General features: G+C 34.0%; 1 protein-coding gene across 10 annotated transcripts in view; it reads left to right on the forward strand.

Annotated features, from left to right (window-relative positions):
• LOC115210389 (bone morphogenetic protein 1) overlaps positions 1-18099 on the forward strand; it is a 2987986-nt gene that overhangs the window by 309351 nt on the left and 2660536 nt on the right. The gene's annotated exons all lie outside the window — the stretch shown is intronic.

Here is an 18099-nt window from a genome sequence, read left to right on the forward strand (position 1 = left end):
AGAAACAGTAACGGTTTGGAAGCCTGCATTATGCTACTTTCTCGTCACTAAAAGGAATAATTTTGTAATCGAATTGTAGCATGTGATGAGAAATAGATCCAATACAACAACCGTAAACGTTCAGCACAATGGTTGGGCAACGTCGAGCCACCAACACACCGTTTAAAAAGCAAAATTCATCAAAAGAATCTGACAGTATGTGTTTGGTGGTCTGGCGCAGGTGTGACCTATTATGATTCCATTCAACCTGGCTCATCAATCACAGCCGAAGTACACTGCAGCCAACTGGACCAAATGATGCAGAAACTTACAAAAGAACAGCCTAGTTTAGTCAACTGATCCACTCTTATTTTATTGCAAGACAAAGCCAGACCACACATCACAAAAAATTACATTGGTGAAACTATAGGAGTTGGAGTTGGAAGTTCTCTGTCTTCACTCTTACTCGCCTAATCTTGCCCCCACAGACTACCACTGCTTCCAGAATTTGGCTAACTTTTTGATAGGAAAAAAATTTAATTCCGACGATGCTGTAAAACAGGAAACAGGTCTTCCAAGATTTTATTGACTCTAGATTGCCAGGATTTTACTGTTCCGGGTTGGACAAGCCACGGTTAAAATGGCAAAAGTGTATTGACAATATGGGTGCATACTTTGATTACTAAAACTATTTCTTGTATTTATAAAACATCAGTTTTATAAAATACTTTTTTCTTTTCTACAAATTTCATACTTGACGACCTAATACAACAACGAGAATCAAAACAATAAGAATAATAATATTGGTGCAGTACCAGGCACTGGCTCTCATAGCTTCTGATCTTAACTGATTGGAAGTGTTATCATGTACATGCTTTGTCTTGGTGTAAAAGATGGGCTTCAGCAAATATTCTGCTCAATACCATAGATTTGCTTGTCAGTTGTTTGACCTCAACTAGTTGAGCATGTTCCTTAGTGGCTAACAATATATGCATCTCTGATCATAAGCAGGAGTAGTGGGAGAGCATCATAGCCATGTGTTGAGAGAAAATCTTTGGAATTTGAATAATTCACCTCTGGAAACATGGGCGTTTCGTTCAACATCCTCAAACAATCCTTATTGAAGTACCGTTTGGGCGGAATGGTCTTGGAACTTTACGAATCCTCCACAAATTCTCGAATCCTCAATGAAGAGTATTGACTTTCATCCGCTGGTTGTCGACAGCTTACACGTTTTCACATCCTCCACATCCTGAGCTAGTCCATATTTTATTGTACGTTGCCATTACTTTCGTAACTTTTTAACATCTGTTTCGTAAGCACTCTATTCTTATTTTAGATAACTTCAATGTCATGAGATCGTTTGTATTATATAAGCAAAAATCTTAAAATTTGTAGAGAAGATAGTAGATGAAATATCTATTTCGTCCTCACCATCATGAGAAAAAATATCAAAAGTGGTACGAAATTTATATAAGAAAATAGAAAAACAGGTTTTGTTCGCCGGCAAAGATTCCACTGTGACTTACTCAGGTCAAAAACGCACCACAGCCTGCATATACAGGACCCAAAGGCAGTGAGAGACTTGTAGATGAGTATGTATAATGATGATGCACATTATATAAGATGGCAGCGTAGTTCCGACAACTGGCAGGTGGATACTAAGGTCCTTCAAGACCGGAGTCAAAGACCTCATACTGACCATGTGAAGGAAATTTGCTCTGAGCCGCCTGGATTACTGCTCTCAGTTATGGTCGCCACATAACGCCAAACTAACATCAGAGCTTGCAGCGCTCCACCGTCATTATATAAAATGATTGTAATAGTGCAGCTGATGAACTACGGGGAGAGACTAATAATATTACGACTTTACTCCCTGAAGCGAAGACGCGACAGGTGTGTAATAATTCACATATGGAAAATTCTTGAAGTACTAGTACATAGTTTCGCCATCGAGTGTTTAATAAAATGACAGAATTGGACGTCATTGTATTGTACCAAAGGTACCGTCCACTCCAACTAGTTAAGAACAGTTACTGCAACAGCCTTGGGTCAAAGGCCCACAGTCTTCAATATTCTGCCACAAAAACTAAGCAACTTATGCAAGGTGGTCGTGGATGTCTTCAAAAATGAGCCAGACATTCTCTTCTCCACAATACCGAATGAAACAACGTCCAGGCACGAGTTATAGATGAGGGTAACAGTGTCAAACTCACTTATACACCAAATGAGCCAACAACCAAGGGGAAAACACAAAGGTGAGGTGAAACGAAACCCACCACTCTGAAGAAATCAGCACACGCACACACACACAGAAATGCACATACCAATATATATATATATATATATATTGTATTGATAAACTGATTCTTTTTAATTCTGCTCTCGAATATGCATATATATATGTGTGTGTGTATGTATGTATGTATGTGTACGCGAGCATGTGCGTGAGTGTAGAACTGCATCTCGTAGCATATGTACAACTATAAATAATATCTTGTAAATACTGGGCTGAAAAGCCCTTTGGGGTAGAAAATATCAAAGGCTACCATTGGAACACGAACGCACACGTCTTGTAGACGTGACATACGTTCTACCATATATTATGAGGATGAAACTGCAACAACATTTTATATAAACTTGTCCAGTCTGTCGGTATATTACTGTCCATTGAGACATTCTATAAATATGGCGTTTAAGTCTGTCTTTTATATATAGTAAATTTATTTAATTTATGAACGCAGTAACGGCTAAATACTATTGGTATGTCAGTAATATATGTAACAGAACTAACAGCCGGAAACGTATCAAATATACAATTCAGTCTAACTGATTTACTTATAAGAGTGATACGAGAAGCTATAAAAACAGTTATGCGGCAGCAATAATGTATAAAGTAACCGATTACTGATTAAACCATAAGAAAAGTTGAAATGACCCCGTCCACCAGTCTTTCATTTACCACCAACGGTAAGATTGTTTAAACAAGAGAAAGATTTAAGTCTTATCTTGAGTATCTACTAAAATTTATCTTACGGAAACATTAATGGTTAAGATGCTTGGGTTCACCTCATAGCATGTTTGTGTGTGTGTACACTCATTTATATACATACACACACGCATTTATATACACAGACACATATGCATACATACAATTTTACTGCCTGTCTTAGAAATATATCCTGTTTGTCTCCTAATTCTACTCTCGCTCCTAATGTCTTAATTCGTCTAGAATTCGAATTTATTCACTCCTTGTCTCCATGCTTCTTTTAGTTAACTAGATTCCCCCCGTTGCGTGTATAAAACTTCTCTATTTTAGTTGGCCTCATGCACCCGTTTTTCATATTGAGAAGTTTTATATGAATAAATTCGCTAAAAATATTTTTTCTGAAATTCTTTTTCTTATAATAATTCTGTTCTTTATAATATTTCTTCGTCAGGTTACTGTGAAATAATCTAGTGGCACTTTTTCTTACATTTTTCGTTGATATTTATTAGGCATCTGTTTTATTGCATTCTTCCCCATGGCTTCAAAGTAAAATATTAATCTAAATAAAATGCATGTGATCCTAAACGTAAGTAAAAACATTGAGTTTACTTGGAACTTATTGATTGCTGCTTCAGTAATGATATTTTGTGGAAGCTAATGTTAAAATCGAAATAGTTTCGAAGACCTAACTCTTTACATTTTCTTTAAAATATGATATTGATGCAAATCCTAAGCCATCATCTTAGTGTAAGAAAGCGATTGAAAATGGCAAAATATGGAAATCTTGAAAGTGCATTGTTGAAATTGGTTTATTCTTCAACGATCTGTAATGTGAAAACGATTTAAAAATCGGAATGCAATGAATAATCAAATTTCTTAAAGTGAATGAAGCAGTGCTCGAAATGTGGAAATGGAATAATTCAGGGCGACTTTAAACGAACCAAGTTTAAAGCACTCTTAATGTCCCATTGAAATTAGTTTTTATAGACAGCTAGTAACCGGAGTAGCTGAGATTTTTAAGGGTGATAATTATGCCCATTAAAACGTTAATGTTCTGTTAAAACAAACTGAACTGCGGTAGATACTGTGAGAAACTTTCATATTGGCATTTGATGTAAAATGCATTCTTGTTTATATGGCTTGCGGGGAGATAAATTCCCACCATCTCTAGCGTCGAGACCACCAGCTCACGCAATTTCGACCATTCTTGGTATCGTCCATGATGGACACTCGACGGCTAGAGATAGCAGTAACTAATCTCTACGCCAACGTTATATAGAAAAACAATGTCAGAACAGGCGCTAGTTCCACGATTTGCCAGCAATCTTGTTAAAAAAGCCGATGAGCTTGTTTTTTAAGAATGACTCTTGTACACAAGGTCCCTAAATATACAAGGTATGTATTTCAGAGTATTATTCCACGTATGCAGACGATAAGGTAGGCAACGTCTAAATTTAAAGAATGGGTGATCAGCGTGTCAATATAATTTGAAAGACATAGTACAACCTATTACCAGTACATTATTCTCATTATTTAAAAAAAAAAAGAAGAAAATATCTAGTACTTGTCACGTTCCTGTTGTTCTTAAATAGCAGAAGCATATCCTCAAAGTTTCTGCTAATGAGACAAAGGTATTACTAATGTGTGATAACCCATCTTCTGAAACTGTTGACGATAACGATGATAAAATAAGAAAAATCGTTCATTGGCTTTTTCTTGCCACTCAGTGTAGCAACTACAAGAGATTATATCACCCTAATCGTACGACTTCGAAGACATTAAGCTCTAAGTTTGAAATGTATGCAACAACTGGAAATATTTACATAGTGAATATGTAAAGATTTTACGTATTTACGTGTGTGTGTGTTTGTGTGTGTGCGTGCGTGTGTGAGCGTGTGAGAGAGAGAGTGTGTGTGTGTGTGCGTGTGTGTGTGTACTCGTGAGTGAGTGCGTGTGTGTTATAACACTGTTAATATTGATTCGTCAAATTGGAAAATATACGAGATCAGTTTGTGGAAAATAAATATTAAATTTTACTCTAAATTTAATAGTAAAATCTCATATGTCATTTTCCCTCTGCAATCCGACTTATATTTACTCAGCACATATTCTAGAAAACCTTAATTAAAATACAAGCGCTTTGTCCCAAAAGACATGTTTCTCAAATTAGTTGTCCAATTTGGTGATCACATTTATCTAGGTTGTCGATTCATTTGTCAAACTGTGCTTCACTCTGTTCTGTAGCAGTATGATTAAGTATATGTTATATGTAACAGATGGGTAAATACAGGTTATGTATGTGTATGAGTGTTAGAGAAAAGAGGTGCGTGTGTTCGTGTGTGAGGAACGGAAAGTTGAGCGAGAGAGACAAAGAGAGAGAGAGATGATGATGAAAAAAATTACGTGGGAGTGTGAAGAAAATAGAAGTACAGTGAAAATGTATGTTGTTACCTGATTGGAATGACGCCAAAACAACGAAGAAGTAAGATGGGAATATTTAAAAAGAATATCTAAGAATATTTCTAGTCGTTTCCATCTTGTGTGGAATTGTCAGTTCTACAAACTAAACAGTATATTTAGTGAAGAATATATCAAGTTGACTTGTAGTAATAACAAATTGGCAACAGAACAATACAATTTAGAAAGAATATACTAACATCGTTTTACTGGCAATTAAGCTAATTAATAGTGAATCTTGAAAATAGGAAGTCTGATCGACTTAGTTCAGTCTAATTCTTAATTAATTGGTGTTAATTAGTGTTTTGTATTTTTTGTTGTCTTTTCTGTCGTGTTGACCCACATTTGTAATCTGTTAATGAAATTATCAAATTGCTTCCCATTAAGCTAACCTGCTGCGATAGTACGTTAAGTGCATCAAAAAACGAGCTAACGAGTGCTACTGCATGTGATCGCTAAATATGGTGGATATAATAGCTACATCTCCTTCAGATGGTACCCAACTCTTTTTTCAAACATTGAAATACTCATTAGATGATGGTCCTAGAAACACATAGTGTGAAATCAAAACAAAGCTTAGATAACCACAATTGAAGAAACACCTTTCGCTTTTAAGTCTCAGCGCGTATGTGAAGTTAAACAATGGTAGTGCTCCAACATGACCCCAGCCTCATGGTTGAAACGCATAAAAGAAATCACAACTGCTACTACTATTTCAGGCTCTTAAACGAAGAATAAATTGGTATTCTCCATAAAACCATTATTGAGTTGTGTCCAATTAGTGTTGACAAGTAATGCTAACATTCCTTATTTGAAATGCATCTAGCATTAGAACATTTGAATGTATCGATTCTTCTTAAATGTCCATTGCTCAAGCTATTTAATATTTACTTTAGGGATGATGTATCGTCTTACTATAATGTCATTTTCTTCTTTTGAATAATGTTGTTGCATTTTCTCCACCGAAACCTATTCAATATATTTGACTTATCGTAAACTCTTATTGTCTCACCTTGCCAAATATCTCATTAAGCAATTTATTAAATGTTTGTAGTCCTCAGAAACATTGACAAGGTTTGACCATATATCTAAATATGCATTCATTGAGTGCTTTAGATGTTTTGAAAGCAGTAGAAATAACAACAATTATAATTGTTTATGATTTTATATCAAGTTCAAGTCTGAATTTCAGTGAATGCAAGAATAGATTTTAGTATAGATAAAGTGTTTTCCCGAATTATATATTCATTGTTGCACACCACATATTTCCGCATTTGCAGAATCTAAGGCACTGACATTTAGACAGTTTCGAATCCCGTATGTACCTATCATGTTTTTAAGTTTCGAAAGTTCAATATATTTATTCATAATATAATCGTCATCGTACTTAACTATTTCAAGTGCTTGAGATTGCTTTAATTTTTTTAACTTTAATTTTTAGGCAATTCCCACATCATACAACTTCCCGGATTTCAAAATTACACCCTCTAATATTGTTACATTCGATAACCTACTTTTCCACCTGTGTCTCGTTCTAGAAGTATAATACGTAGATTCAAATTAGCTTTAACTTCATCACATTAAACTAATAAGTAATTGCCTTTTTTTGTTTTTTTCATTTGGTGATAATAGAAACAAATACTGTCAACAGCTGTTCAGAATACTTTTCTCAAAAAGATCTAACTTCAGAGTAGCTTATTTGTTTCTTAATTTACATACTTGGCATGCAGGTAGAACTAGTAATAGTCTCAAATTTTAACTCAAGCCCAGCAGTGTTAGAGCAAGGAAGATAGTTGATAACATCGATCCCCGTGCTCAACTGGTACTTATTTTATCGGCACCCCCGAGAAGATAGAAAGCAAAGTAAACCATGGCCGAATTTTAACTCTGAACGTAAAGAACCACAAAAAGTTGTGCTAATAATTTCTGTCCGACGCGCTAACGATTCTACCAGCTCGCCACTATTGCCCCCGTAGTGTGAAGTTTGAAATAATTATGCAATACAGAATACAGAATACGCATGCGCAAATTTTATACCGGTATCATATATATATATATATATATATATGATATTGATATTAGAGAAACTGTATTTCAGAACAATGCTTCTTCTTCTTCTTCTTCTTCTTCTTCTTCTTCTTCTTCTTCTTCTTCTTCTTCTTCTTCTTCTTCTTCTTCTTCTTCTTCTTCTCTCTCTCTATCTCACTCTCTCTCTCTCTCTCTCTTTCTCTCTCTATCTATCTATCTATCTATCTATCTATCTCTCTCATGAACCATTTCAAATACAATTATCCACAAATACACAGACACTGACATATCAATGGGATGTCAAATCAACGTTTGGATTTTTTTTTCACTTTATACGTTTAAAAAATATGATATACCCCAGTCAGTTTGTATCTATCGAATGTATTCACTGGAATTTGAAAAGAACATTGGTAGCAACAATCAAATCACTGGAAAAGCGAAATATAAGGTATGTTTATTGTGCCATCGTCTCCAAAATATAACATATTTTTCCTAGCTGTAAATGATCGCATCGATATCATGTATACATTCAAATTGATCACGAGACTGCAGCACTTCCAATGAAAAGACTGCTTATCTCTACAATTGTGTCCTATATTTTCTAACATTGAAGTCATCTTTCTAAATAAACTTCAGTTTTCAAACAAAATTTGACTATACCGATGTTATATCCTCTCTTTCTATTTTTCCATGTTGATTTTTATTTGATGAGGAAATATTTCAATGAATCCTCTCCTCAATTCAACTTCAAATCCGTTTTCAAACCCAAGTTCTAGGAAAATGTTCATAATATTATTGTGTTCTGCTTTGCAAGGCTTACACATTTTATCAGATATCAGAAATATATTCTAACTTAATTCCCATACATACAAATGTCAAGTTATCAATATATCGCTTTATTTCCAATGTCTTTTACTCATCATCTGATAACTCACAATATGTTCTTACTACAGTAAGGGTTTATAATCATTGCTTTAGAAATACTATTTCATGAGAATCCAAATGTAGCTACATTCTTGTTAGTTCAAAATTGGCATGAATTTAAGAATCCGCTCCGAGTTGTCACCTGCTCGCGCGTGTAGTAAAATTTTAATACCGTTTAGACATAGTACGCATTACACAGTTTTATTTTCCCTGTACTAAATACTTATTCAGCACTATGTATATACTGAATAAGTAATTAGTTTTACCATTACTCAACATGTTATCATTAGATAAGAAAGAAGACTGAGTATTTTAATTACGTCACTCATTAAACTGTGTATGCCTTAAAACTTATGGAATGCTCAGAGCATGTGTTGTGCAAACAGACTTAATCGAGCTAGTTCCTTGTAAAAGGATAGACAATCTTAAATTGGTTTCAGAATTTTTTCTAGAGAAGCAGCAGAGATAAAATATTTTGAACCTTCGTTTTCTCTTTCAGATTGTAATAAAACATAACATGGTTTCATTGAATTATAACCACAATTATAAAAATGTCTGATTTATAAAATATTCATGTTACTTCAAAATCTCTGCTCGATATCTTAACTCGATTTTGAAATGGAACTATGCAATAAGATAAGAAGTAAATTGAAACATTTGAACAAAAATAGAATTAAAGAACAACCTAGGTATTTAATTATAATAAAACAGACAACTTCATTCTCACAACTACTACTATTAATAATTATATGTTTGGTCACAGCTACAGAAATACATTTACTGTCATTAATAGAATTATAACGAAAATGTATATGAGATTTTGACGTATCGGATTCTCATTTTCATTAATTTTACACTTCAATAACTTTATTTCTGCCATAGAAATAATTATATTTCTGCCATGTCTTTTCATGTGGAAAGTGTGTTCAAGTAATAATACACAACATGTCTTTGTACAAAGAACTTCTGATAGAATATATTTAACGGCTAAGAATAGTAGATCTGCTGCAGGAAGTAATACTATCTACCACAGACTACATGATGCTGTAATTAGGTAGACCTCTATCAACACCAGCGTGATTCCTGCCTGAGCAACAGTGCTTTCACTTGGAAATAATTCACACTTTTCAATGAATGCTCCGTTTGACCTTAAATGACAGCTGAAAATCTTTTAGACATCGCCACGTCTACACCTGAAGCATAAAATACATATTTGCTAAACTATCATCCAGAATTGTCATGTTTCATGATTTGATATCATTCTCCTAAAATGAAAATAAAATGTTTACATGCAAGTTATATACAGACGTAATGATGGCTTATTATACAAGAACATAAATCATTAGATATGTATAGTAAATTACATTTTAAAAAATTCTACACATACATCATTCCAATGAGTAGTAATGATATAATCAATGTAGTTCAGTAACGTGTGTGAAATACTTTACATAAATCTCCAACTATTCTATGTAAACAATATTAGTGTTTGTCGTTAGTTTCATCTCCAAACTGATATAATTACAGTACCAGCAAAGATTAATCTTTTCGTGAATTCTAATTCACTTTTATGCGAGTCGAGTTTAGTAACTATAATGATATTTCATATTAGTAAAAAGTATGAATGAGTGCAACATTAAATATTTATACATCACTAAAATTGTATGTTAGGTATTGCCCTCAGATGACGCAACTGCTAATCAAGATTATTCTAGCAAATATCAATTTATGAAGCATCTAGTTCGTTTAATATAGTAAATGTGGGCGGTTGAATCTTATAGATTGTATGCTTCATTTACTAATCTTTTTTTAGTCAGATCAATATTCTAAATAAAATGTTCTACGCAATTATTTCAAACCAACAAAACAGAGCCTCTATATGGCCACGCGACCTGCCAGAAATAGCAGCGAAATGCCTCCCAAAATTATATTATAGCGTCTTAAGGAAGGAGAGACATGTTAGATATTGTAATTCTAGATTAAATATGGTTGAAAAATACAGGGTAACTTTGCGGAAAGTGTGTTACCTTGGTGTTAGGTGTGAAAAAATCTAACGTTTACGATACTTATCCTTCTTGAAATAAGAAAAAGAAATCGTTCCTACTGCCAGCAGGGTTTTTCTTTAAATTCTGAATCTTACCTCATTTTATTATTCGTTTCACAATTGAATTGTAGCTGTAATCTAAATAGACCTTCCTAAGAAAATACAAACAAGACTCTACGAAATACAATACATTCGGAATTTGATTTGTTTCTTTTGGAAGAAAATTTATAATTTATAATTAACATTATATAGAAGTATTATTAACAATTGTATTACACTATGAAGTAATTGTAATCGGCACTATATAAATCCACCATAATATTCCACCATAATTGTTAATTGTTCAAATAATATGTAGACAAGGTATTGATTGTGAATTTACAGCAGTTAGAAACATTTTCACAATCAAATTTGGTCGAAATGTAATATAGTCGGTAACTCAAACTAATTGCTTTCGCACTGAATCAAATTCTGCAATGGTTATCCGAGCAAATTGCTTGTATGATTTGCTGATGATTAGAAAACAAGAATCCTGAAATAAAATAACATATTACAATTAGGTTTCGGTATTTGAAGAGAATTTATAAGTCATTTAACTTTGTATAATAAATATTTACAAATGTCATTATTTTTGTGAAATTGCTTTTATTTAAATGGATAAAAAATATTCTAAGAACGCAAGCCTAATGTCATATAAATTTGGAAATCAGTGCATCGTAGTAGTCAATCGTAAAATATCCTTCTAAAGGGTTACATAATGGAGCGTAAACTACTTCGACCGCTCAGTTTGTATTTGTCTTATTTTTCTGACTACTACATACTTTTTATATTACTTTAACTCTTGTTACCCGATCTCCACAATAAATTTACCTAAGCATACACATACGTACGTTCTTTCTCGTATATATGCAAATATTATTACTAACTCAACTTAACATACAATTTCAGTATGCATATATAAAATCATCAAGAATATTTTGTATGATCTATTTTAAAACGAGATAGTTGAAGTTATATAATACATTTTATATGCAATAAAAATGTACAGACGTAAAGTAATTATAGCTGCCATTTCATTTCAAGGAAACTCCAATTTTTCCGTTTCTTCATCATTTCCTCAAAACGTAATAAAATATTGTTTTCGTGGTAAATTTGGTTTGCCTTTCGAAGACTTATAGTCGATGTCTAATTCATCCATAACGCAAAGCTTCAATTTTCATTTGATTCAATGACGCTATAACTTTAAAAGGCGTGACTAGGACATTCGTTTAATCTAAATGTATATTTTGTGTGTATGTGTGTGCATTATGAAAATTAATATATTAATTTATACGAGAAAATTATTTCAAATTTATTTTATTAGTAATATATCAATTGTGGAAGAGAACTGTATAAGAACCTACTGTCAAAATATTACTTTGGGGAATGTATAGAATATTAAAATTTATCATAAAATCTATTTTCAGAAAAGTAATTCTATGCTTCAAACAAAATTTAATAGTTGTTTCTCACCTTCTAAAACATATGCATTCTTACTTTATATACGCAGTTAGCGTGGAATGTTCACGGTTATTTTCAAATTTATAAGATTGTTTTAAAATTTGTAGAGAACCATGAAGTACATAAATTCTTTTGAAATTGTATTTTATATAATATAAATGCTGTATCCATAATGGATTATGTCATCTATTTCATTACATTATTGTAGTGTTTCATACGTAAATGGTAGCAGAATAATATTATGCATAATGAAAATATAGTAGTCACGTTTTGAAAGATGAAATTTACAAAGAAACTGCCTAGCAGACAACAATTATTTCCACTAGAACGCATGTATTAAATTTTCTAGGATATTTTGAATTAAACTGTTCACGAATATGAGCGCCACCTATATCAGTTAATATCCTTACCAAAATCAACATTAAAGCAAACTACTATTGCGTATATACATACATGTATATGCTCATGCTCGCGCTCATCTGAGTGGCTTTTTCTCCCCACTCTCACTATCACCTCGTAATTCCACAAAACATCTCTCTACTCTCTCCCTCTACTTTCTTTCTCTTTTTACTCTCTCCTTTTTCCTACTTCCCCGTGCAGTGCGACTTAGATCCATGCGATACACAGCTTAACACTCTCACTTCTTCACTCTTTTTCTTCTTCTCTGCCCCACACTTCCTATCCGTCACTCTCACTCTTTCATTCTTCACTCTCACTCATTCTTAAACACTTCACTACTACATATTCTTCTATTGACACGTTTTATGTATTTGTATGAATATGTCTGTGTGTGTGTGTGTGTGTGTGTGTGTGTGTGTGTGTGTGTGTGTGTGTGTGTGTGTGTGTGTGTGTGTGTGTGCGTGTGTGCGTGCGTGTGTGTGTGTGTGTGAATAAAAGGAATTTTTATTCATGCCGTTTAGAATTAACGCATCATTGACTCAAATAAAACTTGACACGCTTATGAATGAATTATAAATGAACCCTGTCTTCGGAAATCGAAGCAAACTTACTACAGATACGATATTTAAATATGCTACTTTAATATAAAAGTAATAATAATAATAATAATAATAATAATAATAATAATAATAATAATAATAATAGTAATAATAATGAAACGGTAAAATGTAGTTCCCTAAAAATGAAATCGCGGGTTTAACTTAGTCTGGTTTCCATACTGTGCCGAAGGTTGGGCGAGCGTCTTCTATCGTAGCTTTAGATTAACTAAACCTTTTGTAAGCTAAATTTGATAACCAGAAACGGCATTTCAGTCCGTTTGAGAAAACGTTTCTTTTTTAAATGAAAGACTTAATTCAGAGAATTGCTAAAATATCACCTTGGCCTTGTATGAAGAGACAATCATTTGTTGCAAGAATCTGGTTACGGCTTCGGTCCTAGAACATAGGTTACACACTGGTTTGTGTGCATGCAAGAGTAAGAATGTGCTTATGTCATGTATATCCATCTTCTTCTGGTAAAGCTATGAAATAAGTTTAATACATGCTTCATACAGAATACTTCTTGGAAGTTATTTATGTAAGTAGATCAAATGAAACTTTATGAAGACTTTTCTTTTCATCTTTTACTGGTTTCAATCATTAGACTGCGACCATGTTGGAGTTCAGTGTAACAGAATTCTTTAGTCGAACGAATTCACCTTCGTACTTATTTTTTTAAGCGTGGTACTTATTCTGTCATACTCATTTTTGCATAACCGTTAAGTACGGAGAGGTAAACACACCAACACCGGTTGCCAAGTGGTTGCTGTTGTTGTTGTTATTAAGCAACAAGACGGGTAAGGGTGATTAGGTGATGGTCTAGGGCTTAGGAGCGGGAGACCCCAGACCTTGAAAAAAACTTTGGTCGTCTTGTCGTTGACGCCCGACACCACTGGAAGGTGGCCCTCGAAGTCGCTGGAAATAGAGATCTCCAAGTTCAAATTCTTGGACGGCGTTGCCAAGTGGTGAGACAAGCGGTAGTAGGGACTTTCCACACACACATACTTCATTACACACACGTTATATACGATGGGTTTCTTTCTGACTACCAACAGTAGAAGTCACTTGCCCAAGGTGCCACACCTAGAAGCTTCTTACCACACCACCACTCGTTGTATAGTGGTTAGGTTCTTACACGCTTTACATCCTCTACAGAGAATGGTAAACTCTTAACTTTAATATAATGAAACAACCGTGTGATCCCAGGATGATGCAGCGCAGCATGAACACGGTACAGTTCATTATCAGTCGTGGCTGCGCAATAGGTATGTGATAAAGCATCAGATGCTACATTAAACTTGTCTTGGCGGTAAATAATATCAAATTTATACTGGGTTAGTTCTATTCGCCAACGCATTATCTTTTCGTTTTTAGGTTTACTGCGCTTTTGACAATTAAACAGAAAAGCCACACTGTTTTGATGAGTTATCAGTGTGAAGTTACGTCCAAGAAGAAAATGAAACCATTTTCTCACAGATTCCACAATCGCTGTCGCCTCTTTTTTAATACAAGAATAACGACGCTCACTTGGGTTGAGGGTTCTTGAAAAATGTGCAACTAGCTTTCAATTTTGGTATAAAATGCCAGATATAGCTACCTCCGATGCGTCTGTTTCTATGTAGCATTAGCTAAATAATCTCTTAAGGTTTTTAAACTTGACGAGGCTTGTTCACTCAAAAGAAAATATTTAGTATCAACCAACGGTTTTATCTTGACAGAGAATTTTAGAATCCATTTGAAATAATACGCAAATAGACCAACAATTCGACTCAATGCTTTGTGGGTACTAGGAATAGGTAGTTCTAGTAAGGGCTTTTTCCGGTTAGGGTCAGGTTTCAAGTTACCATTTTGAATTTCATAGCCAAGCAATCGAATCAGTGTAGTGCTGTAAATGCATTTTGCATCATTAAAAGTTAAAATTACAGTCTTTAGCAACTTGAAGAAAATGTTTTAAATTTTGATCATGTTCTTTCTTCGATTTACCACGCACATTGTTATGCTGTCGATATATGCAAAAATAGCTCTACAATTATGATTCTTGATTATATTATCGATCACTCTCTGGAAACAGGGCACTGCGTTTGTAAGTCCGAAAGCGATACGTTTGCTTTGATACAATTTTCCCTGTGCTTCGAAAGCCGGGTAAGGTCGATCTTCAACTGGAATCTCAACTTGATGATACGCACTTTTGAGATCCAGTGTGCTAAAATAATTAAATTGAGCTATTTTTGTGACCATGTCATGCATATTTGGCAGTGAATATCCATCTAATTGTGTAAACTTATTTATAATCTCGCTATAACCAATACACAGGCTCTTGCGATGATTTTCTCCTGATATTACCAATACCTGGTCTCGCCAGGGAGAAACACTAGGTTCAATTACCCCTTCTGCCAGATCTCGGCTTATATTACCAGCAATAAATTTTTCATTATTGGCGGACTGTCTTCTCGATTTCGTAACTATGGTTTTACAGTTAAAGTTTAAATTTTCAAACAACCTCGGTGTAATGTCACTTTTAATGCAACTTAGAGCTCCCAAATGTAACAGTGGATTGTCACCGTCAAAGGTAATTTGTACATGTTGATGGTGTTTTAAGAAATTTTGTCCTAACATTATATATACAAACAAATTATCAAGTACTACCAGCTTTACTTGCACGTAAATTCTTCTTTGAAGTTCAATTGAACCCATACAATAACCGTCGATTTGGGAACGACTTCCATTGACAGCCATGTTAATTTCATTCCTTTCGGACTTCACCAGCATTTTTTTTTTGCAATGTCTTTGCTAATATAGTAGAGCCGGTATCAATCAAAGCAAATGCTTTCATGCCATCGACTAATTTTATAATTAACTTTAGTAGCAGCTCAACCTTGACATAAAACTACGGTCAAGTTGCCATCATCAAGAACTGCTGATGTCTTATCAAAATTTTTGCGGTTACCTGACCGGCATTCCTTAGTAAAATTACCAAAATATCCACATTTATAACACTTTCTCCGCCTAGCGGAACACTTAAACCTCGGATGAAAATCATTAGATCCGCAAAAGGTGCAGGATTTTTGAATTCGTTTTCTCGCTACACTTCGGAATTCCTTTGAGCAACTTCCAGCGTGCGAGCTTGGTTAAATATTGCTTCTAAAGTTATCGCCGCATCTTGAGCATTTTCTAAAAGTCTAAGGTGTGTTGAAGATGATGTTAATCCCGAGATAAATGCGGGACGAACAGTTTCATTTTTGTGAGTCTCAACGTCCACTGCTCTGTACCCGCAATCTTTAGCTAGTTGTTTCAATTCCTGTATATAGTCGTCAACTAATTGACCTAGTTCTTGTTTGCATGTCATCAAAAGGTGTCTCACAAAAATAATGTTCAAAGGTTTCACGTACAGTCTCTCCAGAGTTTGAATTGCTTCTGCGTAATTCTCACATTCACTTATGAGTTCGTAAACGTCTTTATCTATGTGCGCTATTAAACACATAAGCTTGCTTTCATCAGCTATATGCAGTTCAGCGGGAAATGATTCTAAAAAATTGATAAAAGTTCTGTGTATGTGTGAATATGTATATAGATACAGATGGATATATTTCTGCGACGGACCGGCGTCCCGTCCAGGTGGGGAACCTATACACCAAGAGACCGGGAAACCGGCCCTTATGAGCCAGGCATGGCTCGAGAAGGAACAAACAATGGATATATTTGCGTCTGTGTATCCATAGATATTTACATGTGAGTGGCAAGTGGTATGTATTACAACAACAAAGTCAAACAAGGATATTTAGAAATACTTGATATATTTGAATTATCCCCGCCCCTAGAGAAGTTTAAAAAATCGCCTAGTGACAACTGGGATCAACATCATATAAGAAGGAGAGGTAATCTCAATAATGAAGAATGCATTAAACTTGACGCGCCATTAAAAAAAGAAGCCTGTCTAAAGACTACAGGATAACTGTGCGGTTATCTTTCTGTCTCAGTATCCGTCATCAGCTCAGTGTTTCATTATTTTATCTCCAGGAGAACGATACTTTTAGAAAAACTACAGAAAATTTATAGAATACATTTAGGGCGTAGATAATTTGTACAAAGGAACGAAAATGAGCCTTAAGCGGTCTGTAACATTTCCAATAATAAAGACCTTAAAACGAATATTAAATGTCACACCAGATTCTTTCATATGTGTATATGTGTGTATGTGCATCTATATATATATATATATATATATATGTGTGTGTGTGTGTGTGTGTGTTTGTATACACGCACACACATTTTTATGCGTATCAGTATGCTTGTGTGTGTGAATATATTATAAGAGCGATATGTGCGTGTTTGTGCGCGTATTTGTTCATGTATATCGTAATTTTTGCCTCAATTTCCACGATATAACAAGTACATATATATTGTCTTGATTTCTCAGCTGAGAAATGTGAAACACCGAAACGTTAATCAACGCACGACCATTTTCGGGTCTGTACTATTTTATCATGGTTATCGTTTTTCAATAATTTAAATATCTCTGCAGTTTGATAATATATCTGAAATACTAAAGAAGATATATATACCCAATTAACTTACATTTAGTAATATAATATGAAGATTATAATCAATAATATATCATGTACCTTTTCGGAGATACATTTCATTTTGAAATATTATTTAACTTATTGCCAAAACAGTAGCAGCGTTCATCACCGTAAAAGAATATTGCGGTTTGGTAGGTGATAATGGAAAACAGTTTGTCAAATAACAATTATCCGTAATGTGAAAAATATGTAGATAAAGATCATTTGACTATCGTTTTAATTTGTTGCGAAAATATTTTAGACAAAGGTGCCATACCATTAAAAAAAATTGATATTCACTCTTTGAAGTTAAGTTTTTGATTATCACTATATCTTCTACAGATAATACATATATATATTTGGGATAATAACATGTCGGCATTGTTTCTTATCTTTAGAGAATAATTGACGAAGTTGTTCGATAATAACGAAAACATATTTTCTCACTAATGTAAAAGTTTCTTTGTTGTAATGATTTTTTCACAAATATTGCAGAATCTACTTCTGACTTGGCAGTAGAGTGGACAGATATACGTTTGAATCTGTCCGTTTATCTAGCGTTGGAACTCGAGATGTAAGATTTCTTATCAAATAATCCAGTGAATTCCAAAGGGCTCG

Source organism: Octopus sinensis, linkage group LG4 (assembly GCF_006345805.1).
Source record: "Octopus sinensis linkage group LG4, ASM634580v1, whole genome shotgun sequence".
In the NCBI taxonomy this organism is placed as follows: Eukaryota; Metazoa; Mollusca; class Cephalopoda; order Octopoda; family Octopodidae; genus Octopus; species Octopus sinensis.